Here is a 10,675-nt window from a genome sequence, read left to right on the forward strand (position 1 = left end):
AAGCGATTGGCACAGCGGCTCATCGATCATGGAGTCCGCACACCAACAACAACCCTTACTGTCCTAGAACCAGCCAAAACAGCCGACAACAAGCGGAAATTTTGGGATAAGAAGACGAACAATGCGGCGCAGAACTCTACCAAGAAACAACAGATCGTGACTATTCATGCCGCAACAGCACCTGCTGCCACTGTGCCGACGAAACAGTATGCTGGGAGTTTGCCAAAGTGCAACAAGTGCAACTTCCACCACAACGGACCCTGTCGGGAAATGCGGTGTACAAACTACAACAAGAAAGGGCACACTGCCCGTTTCTGCAAAGCTCCGGCTAGGCCAATCACCCAAGTCCCTAGCGTTGGAGTGGGCCACGCATGCTTCGGGTGTGGTGAGGTTGGTCACTACAAGAGGAACTGCCCGAAGGAAGGGAATATTGGTGGAGTGGCAAGTGTTTTGGCGATAGGCCATGAGGAAGTGGTAGCAGACCCTATAGTGGTCAGTGGTACGTTTCTCCTTGATAACTCTTATGCATGCATACTATTTGATAGTAGAGCGGAAAGGAGTTTTGTGAACCAAAAATTTGCACACTTACTTAAACAACAACCACGAGCACTGAAAGAACTGTTCACCGTAGAAATGGCTAACAGAAAGACTGAGAGCACTAGCTATATATACGTAGGATGTACCCTATCTCTAGATAGCCATTCATTTCCAATCGACCTCATGCATGTCTCAATTAAAAGTTTCGACGTCATTATCGGCATGGATTGGTTGAGTCTTCATCGTGCCGACATCATGTGTTTTGAGAAGGTCGTTCGTCTTAATCTACCGTCTAACGAAACCCTAGTTATCTATGGAAACAAACCCGACATGAACCTTCGAATCATCTCAAGTATACAAGCCCAGAAGTACTTACGGAAGGAATGCCATGCATTACTTGCTCATGCAGTTGATATGAGCCAAGAGGCGAAAGACATAAAGAACATCCCAGAAGTACGTGACTTTCCTGACGTCTTTCCCGAAGAACTACCAGGATTACTACCACAACGTCAAGTCGAGTTCAGAATCGACTTAGTTCCAGGAGCTACCCCGGTAGCCAAATCTCCTTATCGACTAGCACCAGCTGAGATGCAGGAGCTATCCGGTCAACTGAACGAACTGCTCAACAAGGGATTTATTAGACCAAGCTGGGTTAACTCGGCTGTGTTGACTTGGCTGGGTATTTTTGGATTTTGATTGAGATTGGTCATTTGGTTGGATAAGTGACGGTTAGAGCTAAGATTCAGAGTCAAGACCTCATCAACTTTTGTCCAGACTGTGAGATAAGTTTTCCTTACTGTACTTACGGGTCGAAGGGACGAAGGCCGGCACATTAGATTAGAATGTTATCATTGTGTAGTGATCTGTTAGATCGGTATCCTGGTATATAGGATGATGCTATGCTTAGAGATCTATGGATCTGCCTAATTGTCTGTTGATTGGTTATATGTATGTTAATTTGTGATGTATACGTCGACATGTTATGTGTGGTTGGGTTGAGGCGGACCAGTTTAGACTGAAGGCCAAGAGACCCAGTGCGGCCCGAATAGACTAAAGCCTGAGAGGCGTACCAGTCAGGCGGAAGGCCCAGAGGATGGTTCAGGTAGGCTGAAGGCCCTGTGAGGCGGTCTAGTCATGCTGAAGGTTATTTGAGCGGTCCAGATATACTGTAGGCCGGTGCGACATTCCAGTCAGGCTGAAGGATTTGTATGCATGTTGTTTGTTATTATGTTTATATGGTGGTACTTTGGGGAAACTCACTAAGCGTTGGCTTACAGTTTTGGGTAAGGTTGTGATGAAGTTGGAACGTAGTAGATCTAGTGATGGTTATGTGCTTCCCTTTGGGGATGTATATTGTGGTAGCTCTTGAAATATAGTCATGAGGAGGTGCATATGGACTAGGTAAGATAACATGAGAACACCTGGTCCGAATTCATTGGTACAATTCTTAATTGGTTTGTAGCCCTTGAGTTGGAGCAAGATTACAACCTCCTATATCATTCGTTGGTTGGGTGTGACAATGTCTTTGAATGATTTTGCATTTGTAACAGCCTAAGTTGTGCAAGGTGTTGTGTGTGATAAAAGGGTATAGCCTGGGTTGTGTTTGATTAGCATCGAAAGGAATGTTGAATGGGTTTTCTACAAGATAGTGCGTTGACCGTTAAGTACCTTTAGACCTGGTAGTCATTTGGTTGAGACTCTTAGGTCTCGGATTGTTACTCTTATTGGCATGGTTAGATAATAGTGCATTGTTCTTAGGATTCGGGAGATTGGTGACCAGCTGGTTTGGATCATGTGGTCAGGAAAAAATTTTAGAATGGTATATTATTTTATGCACCGGAAGTCTCTTAATGAATGGTTGCTATGGTGGACCCCATCTTCTTGTGGGCTATCGATTAGGAATTTGGTTTCTCGTAATAGGAGTTGGTTCTGAAATCTCAAGTGATTTTTCAGGTGAAGGTACACCTGAGCTGATGAGGGATTTCGATGTAATGTGCAAATTCTTGGATTAAACATCCTTAGGCCTTTGGGAGCAGCGTGTTAGTGATGACTTGTCAGGAAATCAAGAGTATATTAAAAGTTTTTGGGCGGAATTCGCGATCGGAATATTTTGAGTATCCTTTCAGCATGTTTTGGTGGTGTCCCTAGTCAGGGACTAGGGTTAGGTTCTATGAAGGGATGATCATCAGTCTTAGGTTAATGTTTCTTAGAATAGACTAGTGGGTTATCGATTTCGGGACGTACAACAACGAGGATGGTTTGCGATTGTAGTACTGAGAGTTCCCGGCTTGTGTGGTTCTCTCTGGAAGTTGGGTCATACAGTTAGGGAGAGAAACAAATTGTTGTATTTGAGCATTTTCAAGTTATTGGTTTGCTTTTTGGCAGTTGGGTGTTTCTGAGTGGTCTCTCGAGTTTTATTTATAAGGTGCCTTTATTTCGAAATGGTTAATGGGAGTTTATGGAATATGTTAGTGTTGTTTTAGAAATCGTAACCGATATGGATTTTGAAGACGGAATATAATTTAAGAGGGGGAGGATTGTATAATCATGTTTCCTACCATTTCAAAGCCATGGACTGGAAGTCAATTGTGTAAGGTTTTGGGCCTTAATGAGGCAAATTGTAGTCCTTTTGGAAGGAGGTAATGATAGTTAAGAGATTTTACCCTTAAATTGTGTTTTGGGCCGAAGGGTAGAAAGGGAAAAGTCATAGGTCGGGTTCTTGCATGAAGAATGGATTTTTTTTAGAAGTTTTTAGTCCAAGATATTTAGATAATATTGTAGAGCTCTTCAACCCCTTTTCGTGGATATAAGAACGTCCAAAACAGAGTTTGAACAAAGAAGTTACAGCGGTTTGAATTTAGGAAGATTTTTGGGTTAGCTGCATACGCTGGGCGTACGGGGAGTACGCTGGAGTTACTAGGGAACCCCTAGTACGCTGGGCATACCAGGAGTATGCTGGGAGTATGCAATCAGTTCCTAAACACTATTTTCGTGGGTTGAGCCCTATTTAAGCTCCTTAACTCCCCAAACCCATTCTATTCTCAGCCTCCACCTCTCCAACACCCTCTCTAGAAACCATAACCCTAGATTGAGCCTTATGAGCAAAAAGAAGGTATTTTTAAGTGCTTTTGAGAGTTCTTGGTGCACCTTAGAGAAGAAGGAAGTCATTGAACTCATTGATATAGGATCTTTCTATGTGGTAGTAATCTATTTGTCTGATTGGTTATATGTTTATCTGTTTGTTGGATACATGTTATCTGTTATGTATATGTTGACATAGTACGGTTGGGTTAAATTGTACAGCTTTGTGTAGTAGCCAACAAACCGAAGATGTAACATCCCAAAATTCGAGACCAAAAATTTCATTTTTAATTAAGTATTTCACAACTCAGTTACCAAAACATTACCCATGTCATGTCATTGTAAAAAGAAACATAACAAAGTGTTTGAAAATCATATCGTCAAAAGTAAAATAAATCAGAGTACATTCCCAGAAAACTCTAGGCGGAAACCATGTGTGTGTGTGATGCGCTGCTACACCGCCGGGTCCTTCCCCTTGGACGAAGAGGTACCTGAAACCAAAACCGAAATTGTAAGCACAAAGCTTAGTGAGTTCCCCCATCATACCACATACCATACACACATAGCATACATACTAACGTGCAATTCTGGGGCGCCCGTCCTTCCCATGTCAAGCCGTTCTGGGGTGCTGACCTACCCATGTCAAGCCATTCTGGGGTGCCGACCTACCCATGTCAAGCTATTCTGGGGTGCTAACCTACCCTCCGGTCTATCTCAACCGAACACGGGGACTATTTCACCCCCTACTGCTAACACATAATATCATACCATAATCATGATGTCAGACATATCTGGGGTGTCCGACCTACCCGTTGGCCCTAACGACCGAATCGGGGACTAGTCCCCTCCTACTGATACTAACTCACATAACATAGCAAACTGGCATATTCTCATATCAAACAAACTAGCATACTCACATATCCAACAATAACAAACCAGACAATTATCACGAAGATAATCATCCCAACGAAGCAATCACTAGTGGGCCAGCCTTGGTGCCTTAGACCCACTCCTACTGGAAGGTAACTCACCTCGATGTCGTGTAGTGTCTGAACTTTCCTCGGCGTGAAGGTCGGCTCTCCTCGACTCCTCAATCCCTACACGACAACCCTCGAGTCATCAATCAGAACATACAAACCCCAACCAGGGTCAATACCAAAACCAAGCAAAGTCAACATTGGTCAAAGTCAACACCCAGTTGACCTGACTCGCCGAGTTGGCCTACCAGCTCGTCGAGTCCATGCTCCACTAACACGATCCAACCCCGACTCCACGCGTCGAGTCTAGCAAGAGCTCGACGGTTTCTCCTCCAATCAAACCATCGGGACTATCGTCATCCGACTCGCTGAGTTCCTCCTTGAACTCGTCGAGTTCATCTCCCTCTTATAAACATGTCCAGTCTACGACTCGCCGAGTTGTATGAACAACTCGTCGAGTCTATCTTCAAAGGTTGGGAGATTGCCTTGGACTCGCCGAGCCTGTTCATACACTCGTCGAGTCCCATGATTCCCAGGTCCCTTTGTGTGTCTAAACATCTACGGGACTTTCCTCCCTAACAACTGCTTCATCCACAGAAAGGATTTGGTGGTCATTGCACCGAGACTCGCCGAGTCCCAAGAACAACTCGGCGAGTCCATCCTTGGCCAACACTATACAGTCGATTTAGATGAACCTTAACACCTCAAAACCATAGATCTAGCCCCCTAATGTCCATTTCATACGTAAAGTTCCAAACTTGGTATACATGCAAGGGGTCATTGGCCCAAAAAGCCATAAAAGATGCTCTACAAAGTGCATGGGGTCTCATGGCCATAAAGTTGGCACCTTTATGCCATGAGACCCTTCCAATGACTCAGAACTGAAGTCAAGACCTCATATAACACTCCACAAATCCGAATATGGCTTGGAAAGCCCTAAATGCACCCAAAATCTAAGCCCTAAAGATGAACAACCAAATGGAGGAGCAAAATAGGGGGCATTTACCTTGATTGAGCTGAAGATGGAATAAGATCTCTGGATCTACGAGCCCCAACTCGAATTCCCAAGCTTCTTCCTTCCTTTCAAGCTTCACAAACCACCCAAAAGCACCAAAAATGGCCTTAGATCACTCAAAGTGGCTAGGGTTTGGATATGAAGTGTTTTGGGAGCATAAGGGACAATGGAGGCTGCAATAAGACGTTTAAATAGGCTGCAAACCCTCAAATTTAGGGTTTCACTCAAACAGCACCTACTCGCCGAGTCAGTCTCCGACTCGTCGAGTAGGTCACTTAAACTTCCCGCGGGTCCTGTCACTACTCGACGAGTTGGGCCACCAACTCGTCGATTCCCATAGGAAATACATAAAATTCTCGAATTAAGACATACCAGGAATCGGGTGTTACACAAGAACAAGCCATACATAAGTTGTGGGCCCCAAGGGCAAGCCAAACTTATGATGTGGGATCAGGTGCAAGCCAGATATGAGATGTGGCCCCGATAGGCAAGCCAGATTCATATTGTGGGCTCAGGGGTAATCCAGTCATTTAAGTTGTGGACCGAGTATATGTTGTTATATGTTATTTGTTTCTGTGGTGGTACTTTGGGGGAACTCACTAAACTTTGTGCTTACAATTGTTTGTTATGGTTTCAGGTACTTCAGATGATCGGGAAAAGCAAAAGGCGTGATCGTTCACATCTTTCAGATTTTATGTTATTGGATTTTGGGATACTCTGATTTACGAACTATACTTTTGAAACAACGTTTTTGTAAACAATTATTGACTTGAGTTCTTTTGGAAAAATGAAAATTTTACTCTAATTTTTGGGATGTTACATTTTCAAGATTAATCGTTAGCATCATCCCCTTCTGGGTGATGCCGTCAATTGCCTTTTTTTCGGTTCGAGTTTGTCTTCAACATCCACTACAAGAAAAATGACTTACAGTCACACCAAAAAAGTGTGACCATATACGTATAGTGACATTTTATTTTTCACTGAAAGTGTGACGGAAGGTTACACCATCGTATGGGTCTTATGGTCACTTTAAAATGTAGTGTCCGTATGATATGAAACATGTGGCCGTATTATAAAAGTGTGGCAAATGTGTACGGAATTTTGTTCCTTAAATATCCAATATTGTAGCGTTAAACCGTCAGTAGACACATTTATTTAGTAAATGTGGTGACTGTATATCACCAACTTGCGACATTCATGATGTTTTAGTGTAGTTGTTTTCTTTTATATTGTCACACAGTTTAAATTTTATTAAGACTATTGTGTATCTTTTGTAAACATGTAATTACGGTGAGCATGTACGTGTTTGCTAAATGGCCACATGTAATTAATTCCATAAGTGGCGAATTGCTAATAATTAGTCACAAAAAACAATCAATTTTTGTGACTATAGCCTATCGTATAGAGACACACAATTAAGTGAAATACGATCATAAGTACTATAAAGACACACATTTTGTTAAAATTAAGGACTATTCGGTATCATATTAAGACTATTGGGTATATTTTAGACACATATAATTACGGTGAACATGTCCATGTTCGGTAAATGGACACATATAATTAATGATGTAAGTGACGATTTGCTAGTATTTAGTCTCAACAACAATCAATTATGGTATTTATTTGCCACATAAATTGTTTTTCATGTTGTTATTGTTTAACTTAGTCACAAAAACTTTAGAATAAACATCATTTTAAAACAACTGTAGTCTCATAATTCTTGTATATTATGGCTATTGTTAACCATTTAGCCACACGTTAAAAAAATGATGTAAAGTAACCATTGTATAATTTTAGAGACATTGAAACCCTATAAAACATGGCCAAATTTATATTAAAGCCACTTTAATTTACTATTTATTGTTACATTTTCTACATTGTAGACACATCAAAATAATTTAAATTAAAGTAACCAAACCCAACAATATGAAACAAAAGCAATTTGATATTAATAATAATTGAAATCCAAATCCATACATTAAATTCCTAATTAAAATACCAAAAAAAAAATTGTCCTAATTTCAAGAATTTAAATAATGGTAAAAAAATCAAACACATCATAAACCAAAACCTAAACATAACTAGGCATTCATCTTATTTGTATTGCTCCTTGTCTTCTTGAGAAGGGCATCAGATGATATGTAAGTTGGTTTCCTTTTCGTTGAGTTTTGATGTGATATAATTTCTGGTACCTATAACAACATTGAAACCAAAAAAATGAGTTCATCATAAACTTAGTATACTACTTTATGAAGAAAATAAAGTGTAATGCACAAAGTAGTGAACATAATTAAACAAACTTTTGACTCGGTTTGCACAAGGTATTTTGGCCATGGAACAATACTTTTATATGAATCATCAACTAATGTGAATTCTCCAGTTTTATGGGGTAGAAATGCATGTTTTATTACCCCTTCATCAATGGAAACTTTATACAAATCATCTTCTAGAGGAACTCCATGAATGAATTGTCTTTCTGATGATAAGTGAACGGTACCACGAGCAACGATGTTCCTTTTATACGGATATGATAGACTACACTTTATTGGCTACAATGACAAGTAATATTAGAATCAGAAAAAAAATGTATATTCAACATGTAAAAAAACACCGACCTAGTGAAGGGGGTTATTTGGTGAAACTGTTGGTATATCATGATTGATAGTGGCAGTCTTAGACTCAACAATTTTTCTGGTGGTTTTTGTATTTGCCTAATATAAAGATTTAAGACATATATGTAAAATTATATTTTAATATAAAAGATAAATTAAAAGTATTGAAAACTGTAAAATTAGTATATACTACTGTTGCAGATTTCATGGAAATCAATTCTGTATCGGGAGTTGTAGTAGCAGATTTGGTTTGAACTGGTTTCTTGATGGGTTTTGCAATAAACTAAATAAGTTAAAGTCCCAGGTGAAAAAACAGAAATTAGTACCAACAAAAATTATATCAACGATGATCTTATAAGATGATAATATACTGGTGTTACAGGTTCTGATGGTTTATTGGTTTTGAGACTAACAGGAGTCGTTTCACTACTTCCAACAATCTTCTCACTTGAAATAACCTAGTAAATATAAAGAAATAGGGAAAAGCAAATCCAAACAGCCCTAAATTGATAAGTTTAGGGAAAAGCATGAGAGCAACGTTTTTTAGATAAAATCTAAAAACATGTATGCCAATTTAGAATTTTGATTGAAAGCAAATTTGATGTGCAACAACCACATATATACAAGAAATAAATGTCGTAGCTTTACTTATAATAGAAAACCATGTATAGAAGAAGAAAACTACTTATGAAGGGGCCGGTGAGGAGTGGTGGTATCAAAGAAACGCATCGAATTCCAAATGCAGAAACTGCAAAAAAAACCATCAAAATTAATGATATAGGACAGAAATCCAGAGTTTGATGGATAGAAAATATAAGGTACTTGCAATGATAAGCCTAGTAGATGACAACTGCAACTCATATTATGATCTATTACCAAAAGGGCATTTATGTCTTTTTGCATAGTAATGAAGTAATATAAAGTAATGAGGACTGACCTTGACTTGCTTAATGAAAGAAACAACATTCAACATTCCACTTCTTGATAATCAGACCAAATTAAAGCGTTATAAGAAGAGATTTAGGGATTTAAAACATAATAGGAAGATATAAATCATAATTAGAAGAGATATATCTCTAAATCTACAGTATTGACACTTCCCTTAAGCATGATTTAGATCATTAGCAAGCTCATATGAAATCAATACCAATCGAATGTAGTGATTGCATGTAATCAAACCTGAAAACAAAAAGAAATTCCTCAACAATTTTATATCCCGTTCTTAATTATAATTGAGAACAAATTTGTGGAACGACTTATCAAAAACATCATATTTAAACATGGAGGATGAAATAGCAATCACCTTGAACATGAATGGAAGATCAACTCCTAACTTATCAACAAGAGTATCACCTAATCAGCAATCTCAAATAAAACATGTTTAGGGCTTACCTTTACACTCGATTATAGGGTTCTAACCTCTTGTACCATTAAGATGAAGACCAAAAAAAACCGAGAAACACCAATGGGGATATGGGGCTATTTCGTGAGAAACTCTCTGAAAAATGTTCTGATAGGAGACGGAAGGAGCCTAATGGCAACGATCCTGGAATTCTTAATTCCATCCCATCTCGATTCGTGATCTGACTTGGCACCTTATGCCCAGATCGACGGTTTTATACTATTTTGAAGCAGCCAACAGAGGATGAACAGGGGCTAGGGGAAACACGATCGACGATATGGGCTAAGGAGCGATATGGAGGAGCCACGGTGGAGGGACGGATAAGTAACGATGACCCCATGAGAGAAAAACGAAAGAACGAACCATAGTGGTTTAGACTATGTTGGGGGTAATGGGAATTTGGAAACCTGAGCGGGATGTGAGTTAATTTTCAATATTCAGGATTGACATCTTCGATTTTAAAATTTTTTGAATATATTCATTTTGAAATTTTTGACAAATCTTTAATTTAAATTTTTTTTTGAATATATTCATTTTGAAAATTTTGATATATATATATATATATATATATATATATATATATATATATATATATATATATATATATATATATATATATATATATATTACATGTGTCTGTTACAAAAATTTGCATGTCACATGAAAATGATTATTTAAATTATAGGTGGTGGAGGCGATGGTTGTGACAGAGGTAGTTGTAGTGGTGACATCAAAATATGTGCTAGTGATGGTTATGATAGTAAAGGGGTCAATGAGGAGGTGGTGTTGACTAATTGTGAAGATAGTGGTAGATGTGGCATTGAGATCAAACCATCTACTCCAAGTTTATTAGGATCAAACCAATCATGACTAAAATCTTCACATCTACTAAGATAGATAAAAGACCAAATATTTCATATTTTTCCTATTTTGTTTAACCTGTATTTGATAATTGTATGACATGGGGCCTTATTGGTGGTATTGCAGATTAGTTGGAAAGCTCTTTTGAGTTTTTCCTTGAGGTTGGGTGTGTTTGTGGGTGTGGATT

The 10,675-nt window shown here is 39.0% G+C and overlaps 1 long non-coding RNA gene across 7 annotated transcripts; it reads right to left on the reverse strand.

Moving 5' to 3' along the window:
* Nucleotides 1–7,540: 7,540 nt before the first annotated feature.
* LOC145160488 (uncharacterized) lies at nucleotides 7,541–10,053 on the reverse strand. 7 transcript variants are annotated; one of them, XR_013738131.1, is made up of 4 exons: nucleotides 8,911–10,051; nucleotides 8,229–8,324; nucleotides 8,025–8,162; nucleotides 7,541–7,805 (listed from the first exon to the last, which is right to left on the reverse strand). It is a non-coding gene; the product is annotated as an uncharacterized LOC145160488 (long non-coding RNA). The 7 variants fall into 7 exon arrangements; XR_013738127.1 differs by having other exon boundaries at nucleotides 8,025–9,404; nucleotides 9,529–10,053; XR_013738129.1 differs by having other exon boundaries at nucleotides 8,025–8,324; nucleotides 8,911–10,052.
* Nucleotides 10,054–10,675: the final 622 nt, after the last annotated feature.

The sequence above is a fragment of the Lactuca virosa genome, chromosome 1 (genome assembly GCF_052849685.1).
Source record: "Lactuca virosa cultivar CGN04683 chromosome 1, Lactuca_virosa_CGN04683_v6, whole genome shotgun sequence".
Taxonomy (NCBI): domain Eukaryota; kingdom Viridiplantae; phylum Streptophyta; class Magnoliopsida; order Asterales; family Asteraceae; genus Lactuca; species Lactuca virosa.